The sequence below is a fragment of the Eptatretus burgeri genome, chromosome 3 (genome assembly GCF_056783735.1).
Source record: "Eptatretus burgeri isolate ZD-2024b chromosome 3, Ebu_testis_v1, whole genome shotgun sequence".
Lineage (NCBI taxonomy): Eukaryota > Metazoa > Chordata > Myxini > Myxiniformes > Myxinidae > Eptatretus > Eptatretus burgeri.
In genome coordinates this window covers 99,254,459-99,271,938 of record NC_140963.1, presented here as the reverse complement: position 1 = coordinate 99,271,938, position 17,480 = coordinate 99,254,459, and the positions used below count along the sequence as shown (strand labels likewise).

Genomic DNA, 17,480 nt, shown 5'->3' with positions numbered 1-17,480 from the left:
TTAAAATCCTGCAGCGTACGCAAGGTCCCTCTGCTCAAGCCAGCGCATTTCCAGGCCTGTCTGAAGTTTGCCAATGACCATCTGGATGATCCAGAGGAGGAATGGGAGAAGGTCATGTGGTCTGATGAGACCAAAATAGAGCTTTTTGGTTTGAACTCCACTCGCCGTGTTTGGAGGAAGAAGAAGGATGAGTACAACCCCAAGAACACCATCCCAACCGTGAAGCATGGAGGTGGAAACATCATTATTTGGGGATGCTTTTCTGCAAAGGGGACAGGACAACTGCACCGTATTGAGGGGAGGATGGATGGGGAAATGTATCACGAGATCTTGGCCAACAACCTCCTTCCCTCAACAAGAGCATTGAAGATGCGGCGTGGCTGGGTCTTCCAGCATGACAACGACCCGAAACACACGGCCAGGGCAACTAAGGAGTGGCTCCGTAAGAAGCATCTCAAGGTCCTGGAGTGGCCTAGCCAGTCTCCAGACCTGAATACAATAGAAAATCTTTGGAGGGAGCTGAAAGTCTGTGTTGCCCAGCGACAGCCCCGAAACCTGAAGGATCTGGAGAAGATCTGTATGGAGGAGTGGGCCAAAATCCCTGCTGCAGTCTGTGCAAACCTGGTTAAGAACTACAGGAAAGGTGTGATCTCTGTAATTGCAAAGAAAGGTTTCTGTTCAAAATATTAAATTCAGTTTTTCTGATGTATCAAATACTTATTTCATGCAATAAAATGCAAATTAATTGTTGAAAAATCATACAATGTGATTTTCAAGATTTTTATTTTAGATTCCGTCTTTCACAGTTGAAGTGTACCTCTGATAAAAATTACAGATCTCTACGTGCTTTAGTGGTAAGTGGGAAAACCTGCAAAATCGGCAGTGTATCAAATACTTGTTCTCCCCACTGTAAATCCACCCGCCGTTTAATAAATCCACCTGCTTGGCACGTGCGCGGTCTCCACCTAAGCTTGATGTAGTATGCGCTGCTGTGGGGGTGTGTGTTTAACTATAGGAGAACTGGAAAATCCTAACGCGCAGTGTCACAGTGGAAATCCCATTGACTACAGCCTTGTCCAATGATTTCCAGCTCACTCTACGCTTTCACTTTTCGGTCGTCACAACGGGTGAAGTGTGTAAGCGTTTATAGCTTGTGCCGGTTGGTGGAATTCTATCTCTCAGCATTTTTGTACTTTAAGAGTCACAAGTTGAATTGTGATTTAGTCAAGATGGCGACCACGAGCAAAAAGAGGAAGGATCTATCCATGGAGGAGAAGGTGGCCTTATTAGACCATTTCAATGCAATGGCGAAGACAAGTCAGCACGAGGCTGCAATCACGTTGGAAATTTCTCGTGGCCAGCTCCAGAACCTTATCAAGAACGAAGGCACCATCAGAGCAGAGGTTCAAGAGCTCGGCAGTGTGAAGCAGAAGTGGGTGGGGAAAGACGAGGAAGTGGAAAAAGCCCTGCTTGAATGGTGGGAATTTTCGAATCGGAGGAATATGCCAGTAAATGGCCCGATCTTATGTCAGAAAGCGGAAGTCCTTGCGCAAAAAGCTCGTCATCACGACTTTAGGGCCACTGACGGTTGGTTTTCTCGGTGGAAGAAACGGAATGGAATTGTCTTCACTGTTTTGAAGGGAGAAGCAGCTGAGGTGGATGTGGCTGCAGCGAATGAGTTCCATCAAAATCAGCTGGGAGAGATTCTTCAGTCATTTGACAAGCAGGACATCCTCAACGCCAATGAGACAGGAATCTACTTCCGCGCTTTACCAGACTCGACGTACATTGCCAAGAAAGGCAAAAAAGGATTCAAAACGGCAAAAGACCGAGTGACATTTATGGTCCGCTGCCAACATGGACGGTGGAAAGGAAGATCTTCTTCTGATTGGCAAACCAAAGAAGCCGCGTTGCTTCAAAAATCTTCGACAACTGCCCCTGACCTACGACTTCTCTTCCAATGCGTGGATGACAAGTAGAATCTGGGAGTGTTGGCTTCGCGTATTGGATCTCAAGTTCCATCGTCAAAAACGAAAGGTACTTATGCTTGTTGACAATTGTTCGGCACACACTCAAGTCGATGGACTGAAGAGCATCACTGTCAAGTTCCTCCCGCAGAACACATCGGTGCTCCAACCATGCGACATGGGAATAATTAGGACGCTGAAGGCCTACTTTCGACACCAGCTTCGCCAGAACATCATTGATACTATCGATGATAGCCAGGAAGAACTCGTAGCCAACAAAGTCGTCAAAAAGGTAACGTTGTTGGACACGATGAATATGCTCGATGTTGCGTGGGAAAAAGTTACGGCAGAAATTATTCGGAACTGTTGGCGAAAGGGAGGATTTGTTGGAGAACCAGACCCAATGCCAGAAATGGAGCCACTGCCCTCGCCACCACCCAGGCTCACAGCCGAAGTGTTCGATCAATGGATCACCATCGACGCCGACATTGAGACAACAGGCGAAATTACGGAAGAGGAAATGACCGACCAGCTCGTCAGTCAGATTCTCGAAGCCACCGAGCCCATAGCTGAAGAAGTGGAAGAAGAAAGCGACGACGAACCCGAGCCGATGTCAACAGCGGCAGAGATGCGGACTGCACTCGCCAAATTGGACAGGGGACCCAGGACTGCAGCTCTCAGGTTTTGCCCATCCCGATTTTCGCCACGTGACGGATTCAATGAAGGAACATTTGCACAAAACCTTCCCTCCCAAGCAAGCAACCTTGGAGAGATTCTTTTGAACAATCCCCTTGTCACCGTTTCATAAATCAATGTTTTTGTAGCATAAAGCAGTGTTTAACGACATTCGCTTTTTGTCTTATCTATCCAGTAGGTGGCTGAAAATAGGTTCTCCGCTTAATAAATCCAGCCGGTTAATAAATTCAAACGGCGTGGTCCCATGGTGGATTTATAAAGTGGCGTCTACTGTATAGCTATTTCAAATTGTGTTTTACTCCATGAAGATCCGTATTAAATGTGCTGTAATCCAGATGTTCATGTTGATTTTCATGATTACTGGAAGGGCCAATAAAGTGACTGACTATATTGCTTCAAGAAAAGTGAAATGAAAATACAAAATAACCAATCATCAGCTTTTCAAACACAGCACAGAAGCAGGCCGCCATAAACGGGAGATAGACGAACACAAGGATAGACAACACCAACACAGTCAGCAATATACACAAAATAAGATTGCGATCACCACCTTCTCGGTGAACATGTTGCATATTGCTGACAGACCCCTAATACAGGAGTAAATCTAACCTATTCAAACAAATAGTCCATACTATTCTTAACACAATCTAGCTATGGATCCCCTAACCCCTTTCCAAATAACAATATTCATGTCAGACTTTAGGAATACCCGTTCCTGTTCAACAAATTATTACAATTGTTGGGAGGTCAGCATTAATATTTTGTTTAATTTTAGAAGGCTCATTGAGTGTGTGGTCATGGCCCAAGCCTATTATTAATCACTCTTTGCCCAACTCTTTCATGAACCAGATGATCAGGCCTGACATTCACCTAAAACAGGCAGGCATTTCGAATTTGGTCAAGGTGCCAATGAAAACTCGGTTATTCTTTGTAAAAAGACATTGAGATATTCAACACTCATCACTGATGCCAGCAGACAGATACCAAGCTCAACTTACAATTAAGAGCCCAATCAGACTGCTTATTGTCAGACTGAGAATGTAACCCACTCAAATGTAGGTGCACTATTATTATTTCGTGTGCACCTATGACTGCAGTTGCATCATTGCTGGGAGCACAGCTGTGCCGCTGACATAATGCCCCGTTTCCTGAAAGCTGGTACTCATTTTGCCGACCTCGGAACGATGACAAGCCGAATCAACCCACCTTGTGTTATTTATCGGCACAACAGGGGATGAAACTCAAGACCCAAAGATCTTAAGCTTGGCACCTTGACCGTTAAGCCAACACCAGGCTTGGAAAGTGCACGAACTCTGCACCATCCAGTGTGACTTGTTTATTTGGCACTGCATGTCTAATGTGCTTTTTTTTAAAGCGGTGAAGTTGCTTCGATATTTGGGTAGGACCTTGCTTCCATCTGTTAAGGATGAAGTATAAGAAGAACCTTTCCAACCCACCGTGTTTAATTCTAAAGGGTTATAAAGTGTAATTCTAGAAGGTTCTAAAGTGCAATTCTAGAAGGTTGTAAAGGATAATTCTAAAGGGTTTTAAAGTGTAATTCTGGATAGTTCTAAAGGGTAATTATAATGGGTTTTAAACGGGAATTCTAAAAGGTAATTTTAAAGGGTAGTTGGAAAGGGTAATTCCAAAGGGTAATTCAAATGGGTTCTAAAGGGTAATTATAATGGGTTTTAAACGGGAATTCTAAAAGGTAATTTTAAAGGGTAGTTGGAAAGGGTAATTCCAAAGGGTAATTCAAATGGGTTCTAAAGGGTAATTCTAAAGAGTAATTTCAGAAGGTAATTCTAAAGGTTTAATTCTAAACGGTAATTCTAAGAGGTAATTTTAATGGTAAATTTGAATGGGTTCTTCGAAACAGCATTTCTAATGGGTAAATTCCAAACGGTATTTCTAATGGGTAAATTCCTAGCAATATTTCTAAAGGGTTCTTCTAAATGGTATTTCTCATGGGTAAATTGTAAAGGGCAATTATAAAGGGCAATTCTAATGGGTAATTCTAATGGGAATTATAGTGGGTAATTCCAGAGGTTTGTAAAGGGTAATACTAAATGGCAATTTGAAAGGGTTCTTCTAAACGGTAATTCTAAACAGTAATTCTAAAGGGTTGTTCTAAAGGGTAGTTCTAAAGGGTAATTCTAAACTCTAAAGGGTGATTCTGAAGGATGATTCTAAAGGGTTCTTCTTAAGGGTAATTCTAAAGGGTAAATCTAAAGGGTGATTCTAAAGGGTAATTCTAAAGGGTAATTCTAAAGGGTAATTCTAAAGGGTAATTCTAAAGGGTAATTCTAAAGGGTGATTCTAAAGGGTAAATCTAAAAGGTGATTCTAAAGGGTAATTTTAAAGGGTAATTCCAAAGGGTGATCCTAAAGGGTAATTATAAAGGGTAATTAAAATGGGTAATTATAAAGGGTGATTCTAAAGGGTAATTATTAAGGGTAACTATAAAGGATAATTCTAAAATCTACAGGGTGATTCTAAAGGGTGATTCCAAAGGGTAATTATAAAGGTAATTCTAAAGGGTTCTCAAGGATAATTCTAAAAGGTTCTAAAGGGTTGTAAATGGTAATTCTAATGGGTTTTCTTTGTTTCTCATTTCATATCTCATGTCATCTGATGTTTCTATTTCATATTACAAATGCCAAATTGAACCACTTCCTTTCGACATGGGTGGGATTTTTACACTTGGTAGAATTTTGACTTTTACATCATATGCATGTGAAGTTACAATCTTGTACATTTATCAACTTAAGGATTTCATTTATGAATTATAATTGCTGCTTTATAATCTACAAAACACAATTTTGGAATGAGTTCAGATCAAAAATACCTTTTCCATGGACAACATTTACAAAATCAAGCAATTATCTAATATGATCCAGCACACAGATATTACTGCAGTTTTAAATATATTCTTCCAATCCCTCAGCAGAAACATTTAGCTTAAATTGGCCATCAGAAAATAACCTTTACGCTGCAATCACATATCTTAGTGGATTATTTGATGGATACGTTTTTATCTTGAAAACAGAGGTTAGTCTACAAGACTCTACATGGTGGAGGGCATAGATTATTAACAGAAACAATCTGGCTGAAAGTTTCTTGCAAAATTTGCATTCCACTCTTCAAAGCTGTGGAAATATAAAAGGAAATTTTTTCACAGTATACTCTCGGGCTAAAGTTGTCAGTGTTATCCATATATTAGAGTACCGTCGACTTCTTTAGAAATCCAATGCACCCATTTCCACTTTATGCATTCCTCTAATATCAATCCTCAAGGGGTAAAAATGCACATCCTGGTCATCGTTACATGGAGTGATCAGTAAGCTAATGGACCTGACATGCAAAGTAAATTATAGAAGTTTATCCACAGGTTTTGCTTATTCAAATTTAAACGGAATTTTACGGCATACGATTTCTTTTTCTTATCCAACATTCTCACTGAATAATACCCATATTTTTATAACCATGTTAGGCCACGTACTTCTATGTTTTTTATGGAATATTTTCACATTGAAGAGCAACTGTGTAAATCTGTAGGCAGTATCGATGTTTTTTTTTTCTGATTATACGGAGTGGCCCAAGATAAAGAGGCCCCGCTCGGGTTTCTTTGAACACATGTTACAGTGTATAATAAAATGCACTATATCTTAAATATACTGAAATACTGAGTGGAATCCTAAACATGCCAAACAATGGAAAGTGGAAGTGGGTGTTTAAGTTTGTGATCTGGTTTAAGTTTGTGATTTACTGCTCCAACATGCAGTGAAATACATGGGGCTTCATTATATTGGGCCATCTGTAGGAAAGTAATAATTTATACAACAGCAAAGTGGCTCTAATATAGAGAAATTATTTTCACAAGGAATTATGACATGTGAATTCTCCATTCTTACAATGCGATGTTCATTAAAAAAAACGAGGCAGGACACACTATTATGTAGATATGTCCTTGCTGGGCAGCTGCATTGTAGTTATTCACAATTTCTCTTTTGATGTGCAGTAAATGGATCTTCCAAACTACAACTAGTTGTTTTTTTGGGTTGTTTTTGCAAACGACATGTTGAATACAATCTTGAGAAGTCTCCATTTTTGCCGCTTTTTCTCTGGTTCGAAGTATGCATGCGCTCGACTTGAAATAACGAAAAGAACGTGTCCAATGAATAAAACAATACCATAGGCGAGCAGAATCAGTCACATATGCCAAGAAACAACAAATATTTTTTGTTTCTTTCCCAAGCAAAGGAAGTCGAAGGGATGGGAAACAAGTACTCCCTTCAGTTTGTTTCCTCAGCAGCTTCCGAAATGTGGAATTAAAGGCAGCGTGCTGTGTTAGTGCACCAGGCACCTGCAAGTATTCCATAGCTTCGCTCGGCAGTATACTCCGAGAATGTAACGCTCCTCGCGTGACGCAATCATTAGGTGAGAAAGTATGCACGGACCGTCAACATTTTGATGCAAAAATGTAGTATGAAAAGAAATGAAAAGGGGAAGGTGCAGCATGCTGAGGTTTGCCATCGAGCGTGACAGAATAACGTGGCACTCATTGCAGCGGCCAGGTCTTGTCTCGCGCTGCTGGTTCCATTATGGCAGTCGAGTCGAGGCAAATGATTTTGGTCTATTTTAAGTGGTGGGCTCCGCGCCCAATCCAAAGTTGTTTAAAGGCGAGTCGACGTTGAGAATAAGTGACACACTGTAATTTAATGCTGCAAGGCAGCACAGCAAAACGGAATGAATGTGTGCCAGCACAGAGCACAGAAGCATTTTTACAGCATCCTCTGTTTGTCAAACAATGTGTGTTTTCCAGGTTAATGAGCTTGGACTTTGTCACTAATTAAAAGCTCATCAGCTTTCCAAATTATGTTTCCTGAATTATTATGGCATCAAATTGGCTCACTTACTGAAATGTAAGGAAGCACTGTCATAACAACAGATGGCGACGTAACAACCTCGACGTGCCAGTAAAAAAGCTTGACTGTGGTTGCTCATCAATATTGTATCGTTCGATAAAGCAACTCTCAAAAAAATTTCCTACTCTTTCTTTAAGACCTTAAACTGTGGAACATCGGATTATTCACACACATTTGTTTTCAGATAAAATGGCAAGGTGTCTTTTGCCAATATAACAAACAAACAAATACATTTCCATCAGAGGCGAGACAATAGAGAAGAGCAAGTCAATCTGGAAACGATGAAAATAGAGCAAGATTTTAAATGGTGTGATAAATGTTTCACGTGGGCAGGATCAGCAATAGAGGAGACAGAAGATAGTTTGTGCTGCAGGAATTTCTTGGAATGCAACACCTGACGATTGTTATGGCCAGGTTGAAAGAACACAGAGCAGCGTTGCAGGAGGCAAAGGAGTTTGAAAAAAAACTGAATATCAAAGATGGTTACATTTGTCTAGGGAGTGTGCAGATGAGAATGGCAGTAGAGAAGGTGTAGTGAGTACACACAGTGGTGGTTTTTTTGCTTCTGTTGTTTTGTTTTTTCTGTTTTGTTTTTTTTCCCCCTGAAATCTGCTGTGCATGCCAATCGTCCACAAACAAGAGCCATTGAAAGAACGTATTCGAGGGGAATGTAACAAAATCACAATGGATACACTGCATGCAGTCATTAAAACTACAAAACACCGAGTTTATAATTGTAAAGCATACCACGGATTACAATTTGAACATTTTCTGGAATGAAAGCCTTTGATTCCGGAATTTTGTTCCAGAGAAAAAAAAATTAATCTTTGATTCCAGAATATTGTGAGAAAAAGAAAAATTAACCTTTGATTCCAGAATTTTGTTACACAAAAAAAATGTTTTGTATGCTTTCGCTAAATCAACAGTCATGGCCGTGGTTTGAGTCCCTGATGGGGAAATATGGGTTTTAATGTTTTTAGCCCACACACGCAAAGCGAAAAGCGGAGTTAAGCGATCGGTCCCATATGTGCGTCTGCATTTTGTTATTTCCTTTCCTCTGGAACCGTTTGTCAGATTGACATGAAGTTTTTACCGCAGATGCGACTACTCATGTAAAATGCTTGAATGATAATTATGACATAATAGGTTATGTAGTGTGGCAGCCATGTTAGAAAAAAGGAGAAATGTTGGACCTCCATCTCTGAAACTGCTACATAGAAAAAAACTGAAACTTGGCACATGTCAAGTACTCCCCATGGGAAATAAGTGTGACTTTTTGTGATGTCATAGGTGCCTTCGTTATGATGTCATAATTGCAAATGTTGAACTCTACATCTGATCAGTATGAAAAATTTTGAGGGTCATCCAGCGATTAATTTGTCAACAGAAAAAATCATGACATCATTGGTCACATGGTTCAGCAGCCATGTGTTAATGAAATTAAACAATAATTAATGAAGAATTTTTTGAAAAAAATTAAACAGAATCACCTCAACTTTCACTCATTCTTCCTTTTTTTCAGTCTTTGCAAAAGTAAAAACGAGATTCCAAAAAAAGAAGACAAGAGAAATAAAATCTAATTCAAAAAAACATCAATCAAAGTTTGCTAATGAGTGAAGAAACATTAGAACCTATGAAAAAAAAATTATATTGCCAGCTAAACTCTTGGGATACAGCCAAAGACTTGGAGAATATTTGCAAAAAAGTCTCAGAGATCATGAAAAAAACACAAGAGAATATAACATAATGAATTCCACAGATAAAATTAATTTGCAATTTTAAATGAAAAAACAATTGAAATGATAAGGACTGAGAATCTAATGAGGATAATATGAACTGCTAATCCTAAATTCAAAAGTCATTTTAAAGCTTTTCAAAAAGATGCAAAGGAAATATTCCGAAGTGAATTGATCATTTGGATTCATGAAGAATATAAACACAAACTACTAGCTTAACAAAATTATAATCTTCAAATGATGTTCAAACTTGTCAACCAAGTCATCATCATCATCATCATCATCATGTACCATGCCCTCTGTAGAGCTATGGTACTGCTGAAGCAGTTACTCGACTGAAATCCTGGTCGGGTGTCATCACTCAGGAAGTCAGGGCAGGAATTTGGAATGTGTTCATGGTGCCGGCAATAGCTGACCTACTCTTCACGAAAGACACAATGGGATTCTTAACATCCTCCAACTAATGTCGAGCAGATGGGACGCACTGTTTAACATACATCTGAGGCTCAGCACACACAGTAATGAATCACCCTGCCTGTGAAACACCAGGATGACAGTCTTTCTACCTGGGCTGAGATTCAAACCCAGGATAGGCAGCTTAGAGACGAGTGTGCATACCTCTATAGGCTATCCTGCTAGCCCAGTCAAACAACACACTCTGTAAACTAGAACGGCACTCATAGAGCACATAGCATCACCTTGCGCATTCATTCTGAACAAAAATACCATCGTTAACTGAACACGCTACAATTATGGCCCATTGCTATTATGGCCCATATACCCATATCATCCATGCACCTATGATGTCACATCGTTTCTTGGCATGGGTTATGAATGCCATAAATTTAATTATTCACTCACATCGTGTCAAAGATCAGCTATATTATGAAGTTTCAGATTTTTTGGATAAACATTTAAATTCAACCAATTATGGCTGGAATACCACTTCTCCAATGACATCATCGTTATCACCCAAAATACCTAACAGGGAGTTGATGACATGCACCCAGTTTCAATTTTTTTTGTTGAACTGTTTCGGAGGAAATGATGTCAAAAATGTTGGTTTAATCCAACATCGTTGCCATACCATGTGACAAATGAGGTCATAAATTTAATTATTGACTCACATCGGATCATAGATCATATATATGAAGTTGAAGATTTTTGGATAAGGACTTAAATTACACCAATTCTGGCTGGAATACCACACAAACGATGGCGTCATCGTTATCACCCCATGTTCCACATGGACAAGAGGTTGCAGAGAGAACCATTTTGAAGCAAAAATATATAGATGCGGATGCAGACACAGACACAGAGACACAGACACAGAGACACAGACACACAGACAGACAGACAGACACAGACAGACAGACACACACAGACAGACAGACAGACACAGACAGACAGAAACACACAGACAGACACAGACAGACAGACACACACAGAAAGACAGACACACAGAAAGACAGACACACAGAAAGACAGACACACAGACAGACAGACACACACAGACAGACAGACACACACAGACAGACAGACACACACAGACACACACAGACACAGACACAGACACAGACAGACACACACATTCTCACATACCCTTCAGGGCAAGACTAATCACTACAAAGGAAGAACTAAATGCCATATTTAATCATTCAAACAAGCAAATATTGTCCACACATTACCAGGAAATGCCAAGATTGGAAGAGTATGATGGGCAATTTATATGATACGAGCATAAATACAACTTATATGAGATGAACATAACACGGACCTCTGGTAGCTTTTTCATGTTGCTGTGTTTAAACCTGGGGAATTCTCTTTACGAACCCCCATTTGACTTAGTCCAAAACGGGGGCTAATGGATTCGGTCTCGATTTGTGTGTCCGTGTGTGCGTGCGTGTCCACAACCATATCTCTGACATGTATGGACCAACTTTGTTTGTACGAGGCACAAAGCCAACAGATGTTGGTATACATATGCACATCATTTTTTTTCAAAATCAGATCCAAGATGGCCGACTAGTGGCAATTTTATTTGTAAAAAAAAATAAACCCCCGTGTCGAACACGTCCTCAACCATTTCTCGGACATGCATTTACCGATGTTCAAACTTGGCATACAGATAACGAATGATGGCTTACATATGGACATCATTTTTTTTTTTTGAGATCAGATCCAAGATGGCCGACTGGTGGCCATTGTGTTACTTAAATGTGTCCCCAACCATTTCTCAGACATGCATGGTCCGATTTTGTTCAATCTTGGCACAAACACAGTCCATGATGGCATAGACGTGCGCCTCACTTTATTTTGCAATCTGTTCAAAGATGGCCAACTGGTAGACTGGAGGCCATTTTAGTTGTACATAAATATGTAAATATGGGCTAGCCCTTTAACTCTATGCAGCAAAATTACTAAAACAACGGGGGCTATGATATTTTATGTCTTTTTTTACTTGTCCATTCCAATTCTAGCTTTTTCTTCTCCATTTATTTTACTCTCTATTCCTCTCTTTTGTTATCTATCTCTCTCAGAAGAAGTGAATTCTTGCAGAAAGTTTTTCTGTAAGGCACTTGGCTGCACCTGGATGGGTTGGAGAGTAGTGGATTGGCCCAGAATCCTATCCAGGTTCCTCCTGATTAATCCATATTTGCTCTTTACTTCTTTGGGTTCTTACTTTGTCTTCCGTTTGATTACGAATGATCAATGTCAAACTAAGCATTTCTCCACTGTCACAATGATTAAAAACTGAACAAAAACTTATAAAAATTAATTTTCACCAGGAATTGATGAAATAATGGAAGAGGAAGACACATCATTTCCAAATACATGGTCGACTTGGTTCTTGGCTCACCTGGAACATAGTCAGGGGAGCTTATGGGATGGCGCGAAGTCCTTCCGTCCATCCGTAAACACTTGCAACTTCTTCTCTGAAACTACATATACAATTTCGATGAAACTTGACCACAACTGTCATTACCCGGTATGCACGAAAATTTGTTCACGGCATTAAAAAAAAAAAATAAATAAAAATAAAAATTAAACAACAAAAAAATATTGGGTCCTGAGGTGTCAATGTTGACATCATCATTATCACCCAAAATACCCAACGGGGAGTTGATGACATGCACCCAGTTTCAATTTTTTTTGTTGAACTGTTTCGGAGGAAATGATGTCAAAAATTTTGGTTTAATCCAACATGGTTGCCATACCATGTGACAAATGAGGTCATAAATTTAATTCTTGACACATCAGATCATAGATCATATCGAGGGTTGAGAGACATAATGTTGTAACTGCATTTTTGGCGAAATTGAATAAAATGGCTCTCATGTCTTTCAACACCATCATTTAGCGATTTGCAGGAAATAGAAATTTTCAGTTACAACATTATGTCTCTCAACCCGCGATATTATATTCGAAGTTGAATATTTTTGGATAAGGACTTAAATTACACCAATTCTGGCTGGAATACCACACAAACGATGGCGTCATCGTTATCACCCCATGTTCCACATGGACAAGAGGTTGCAGAGAGAACCATTTTGAAGATGGTCTCGATTTTTGATCGTGACCTCCATCACCCAAAGTATGCGACGCTTTCAAAGTTGGGAGGGTTGCCCCCAAAAATAGGTATTTGCTTTCTTCTCAGAAACTACACACAATTCTGATGAAACTTGACCACAATGTACATCACCCATGATGTACCAAAGATTAATTACGTTTAAAAAATTGGGGTCAAAAGGGGTACATGGAGGGTTAGGGTTTTTTACCCTATTTATATTTAATTTTTATACCCTTTATAATACCTTTATATATTTAATTATACCCTTTATAAGGCACATCCTCAGTCACCGCTCTCTGCCATATTTTTAGGCCTGCTCAACCATGCCTTGATTTCGAACAGGCTGCAACAATTTGTTAATGATAAAGGTGGGGTTTTTTCACTTTCCTCACTCGTTTTATCGAATGCCTGTTCATAATAGCATTGAATTGCTGTACACATCGCTTTTGTAAGTGCTATAATTTTCAAATTAGGAGCTTGGAGCGATTTCATGCATTATATGATACGATTTTCCACAATCTACTCTCACGGACTAATTAAAGTATATCATCAAAATATTATTTCGGTTTTGAGGATCGGATATCGTCCGGACTAAATAAGTGTCGAAATCTGGAGTGAAATCTGATAATTTAAAGAAATAAACGAGTCTTACAACTAAGCTGATATACCTATTTACTTTAAGCAAGCAAGGCTTTGTTCTCTCGTTCTCCATACATTCACAAGAAAAAGTGAAATTTCCACGGCATTAAAGTTATCTTTTTCTACTGCTTAGCAAATTATATTGAGTGAACAAAAATGCAGGATCGTGCCAAAATGAACCAGCTTCATTGAGCTATATGATATAATGCATTCACTGCTTAACCTCATGCCCTGTCCCCCAGAGGGAACACGTATCCATAGTGTCTGCCAGATCTGTGTCTATGTTTTTGGAGATTTTGCGAGGTGCTCTACAGGGAGTCAAAGCAAATATTGTGAAAAACGGACATTTAAAAATAAAGTTACAACATTTGCACGAACCCCAAGCCTATGTACCACATGATGCATACACAGACGAGCAGGCAACAGGGTGGATTTCTGCAATGCTTATTTCACAGGCGATTGAACGTTACGATGTCTCCAGGGTTGTTCTTCTACAGTAAGCAGCAACTCTTTAGTGGATCCCATCATGTACAGCCTTTTTGACTGCTGATTGCATCATTGGTTATGGGAACGGCTATGCCACTGATGCAGTGCCCCTTTTACAAGGCCACACTCATGCTCATTTTAGCGACCACCCTCACCGTGAAGACATCGCCAGGCTGTTCTTTTGTGGATAAAGCCATTATTTGAACGAATTCACGATATTTCATTAACTGCTGTATGCACGGTGAAGACAGGCTTTAAAGTTAAAGGGATCCTTCATGGAATGCAGTGACAGTCTGGCCAGCCTTACCTTGTCAACCAATTCATTGGAGTGCTTGCTTGAGGGCTTAATACACTTGCCGAGCATGCTTTGTCAATAGCGGTATTGCACGACGTCATTCTGAGTGAATCGTTCACTCACTGCAGATGCTTTAGCCATGCCGCGTCACCCTGAGTGAGTGGTTCGTGGTCTGTCACCCTTTCCAAGTGGTTTGTGCTCCGTCATTCTGAGCGAGTGGTTCATGTTCCATCACCCTGAGCGAGTGTTCGTGCTCCATCACCCTGAGTGAGTGGGTCCTGCTCCCTCACCCTGAGCGAGCGGTTCGTGCTCCGTTAAGCTGAGCGAGCGGTTCATGCTCCGTCACTCTGAGTGAGAGGTTTGTGCTCCGTCAGCCTGAGCGAGTGATTCGTGCTCCATCACCCTGAGCGAGCGGTTCATGCTCCGTCACTCTGAGTGAGAGGTTTGTGCTCCGTCATCCTGAGCAAGTGGTCCGTGCTCAGTCACCCCGAGCGAGCGATTCGGGCGCTGTCACAGTGAGCGAACAGTTCATGCTCCGTCACTCTGAGCAAACAGTTCGTGCTCTGTCACCCAAAGCAAGCTGGTCGTGCTCTGTCACCTGAGCGTGTGGTTCATGCTACATCACCCTGAGTGAGTGGATCATGCTCCATCACCCTGAGCGAGTGGTTTGTGCTCCATCACTTTGATTGAGCGGTTCGTGCTCCGTCACCCTGAATGAGCGGTTCGCGCTCCGTCACCCTGATCGAGTGGTTCATGCTCCGTCACCCTGAGCGAGTGGTTCGTGTTCCGTCACTCTGAGGGAGTGGTTCATGCTCTGTCACACTGAGTGAGTGGTTTGTGATCCATCACCCGAAGCATGCAGTTCATGCTCCGTCACCCTGAGCGAATGGATCATGCTCAGTCACCTTGACTGAGTGGTTCGTGCTCCCTCACCCTGAGCGAGTGGTTCCTGCTCACTCACCCTGAGCGAGTGGTTCCTGCTCCCTCACCCTGAGCGAGTGGTTCCTGCTCCCTCACCCTGAGTGAGTGGTTCCTGCTCCCTCACCCTGAGCGAGTGGTTCCTGCTCACTCACCCTGAGCAAGTGGTTCCTGCTCCCTCACCCTGAGCGAGTGGTTCCTGCTCCGTCAACCTGAGCAAGCGGTTCATGCTCCGTCAACTTGAGTGAGTGGTTTGTACTCCATCACCCTGAGCGAGCAGTTCATGATCCATCACCCTGAGCAAGCGGTTCATGACCCATCACTCTGAATGAGCGGTTCGTGCTCCGTCACCCCGAGCAAGTGATTCATGATCCATCACTCTGAGTGAGCGGTTCATGCTCTGTCACACTGAGTGAGCGGTTCATGCTCCGTCACTCTGAGAGAGTGGTTCGTGCTCCGTCATTCTGAGCGAGCGGTTCATGCTCTGTCAACCTGAGTGAGCGGTGTGTGCTCCATCACCTTGAGCGAGCAGTTCCTGCTCCGTCACCCTGAGCGAGTGGTTTGTGCTCAGTCACCCTGAGCGAGTGGTTCATGCTCCGTCACCCTGAGCAAGATGGTCATGCTCCGTCATTCATTCTGAGCGAGTTGTGAAATAACACTCGATTTCTGAGCCATTTGCTTTATTAACGAGTTTTCTAAATTACCGAGCCAAATTGATTTTCCATCTGTCACACGCAGATGTTTATGCAGATTATTGTTTGCTAACATATCCATAAAATCAACATGTTACAAAAACTCTGATCTTGTGTGTGTGTGTGTGTATATATATATATATATATATATATATATATATATATATATATATATATATATATATATATATATATATATATATATATATATATATATATATATATATATATATATATATATATATATATATATATATATATATATATATTGTTGCGGTCTTCGCGCCCGCCGGCGTGCGAACGGCCACGTAACTCGAATCGCGGCACGTCGCCCACCGGACGGACAATCCAGTCGTGACCCTCTCGGACTAACGCCGGGAACCAGTCACGGGTGGACCTTTCGGTCTCACCGCGATCGAGCCAATCAGCCCCCGCGTGGGATAGGGTTGCTCGCCAAATTCGAACTACCTAAGTACCCACGCGGAGGGTAGACCGGGCGATCGCACCTCGCCGCAGGTCGACTTCGGACACGGGCCACTTAAGCGACCCGTTCCGTACTATCAGAATAACCGAGCGGTGTTATCGTCGACCTCGACGGTTCGATTAATTATCGGGCGTATTCAGCCCACTACCAACCCTTTACATGAAGCAAGATGGGGATTCAATGGAGGAAAAGACGAAGCGAAGCGGGAGAACAGTTCAACAATAAAGCACATTTATTCGCGACGAACGGAAAGCACACAAATACAATTCCACCAAATGCACACAAAAAAAAGAAAACACAATTCCATTTACATAAAAGTGAAAACACAGTGCAGAGCTAATACCGACTACCGAGCACACGGCAACACTTATACAATTCTACTTCACAGACGGCGCCGACAACACATACCCAAAACCAAGGAAAAGAAATCCCCCAAGAATGGGGCAGGCCTGAGGCCGAGACCGGGTCGGGCCTACCCGTCTGGTGATGAGACGCGGAGCGGCGATGGCCCCGCAACCCGCGGGCCTCGTGGACAGTGCCTGGCTGGGGGTGGGAACGGGGCCCCCTTGGTCGCACTATCTCAGCGCGGGGGGAAACAGGAGGGGGTTGCTGATGCTCGGGGTATAGAGGATCTTTATTATCCCTGGTGTGCGTCTCCACCTCGGCCAGGTCGCGCTGCCGGCCTCCCTCGGGCGTGCAGCTCCTGGCACCGACGCGAGCACCCCCTCGTCCGACTCTCTTCAGCTTCTCCAGCCACTGCAGGCTTCGGGCTCCAGACTTCTTTCGTTCTCGTTTGCGACTCTCTTCTGACTGCGACTCCTTCTCGTTCTCGTTTGCGACTCTCACTCCTTCTCGTTCTGACTCCTTCGCGACTCTCCTCTGACTGACGAACACCGTCCTTTTATCCCCCCGTAACTTCGCCTTTGACCCCCTCCCTTTGACCTTTCACCTCGCTCCCCATTGGCCCGAGAAAAAGTGGGCGTGAAGGCTTTTTGATCCACAAATTTGCATATATCGATCGTTCTGGAGGCGGGGCCAAATCGCCCCTCGCTCACCGATTGGACGGCA

General features: G+C 42.1%; 1 long non-coding RNA gene across 1 annotated transcript in view; it reads right to left on the bottom strand.

Moving 5' to 3' along the window:
- LOC147030526 (uncharacterized) overlaps positions 1–17,480 on the bottom strand; it is a 160,726-nt gene that overhangs the window by 70,149 nt on the left and 73,097 nt on the right. Inside the window, exon 3 of the long non-coding RNA XR_015056433.1 lies at positions 12,188–12,269. This is a non-coding gene — a long non-coding RNA (uncharacterized LOC147030526). The remainder of the gene's footprint in view (positions 1–12,187; positions 12,270–17,480) is intronic.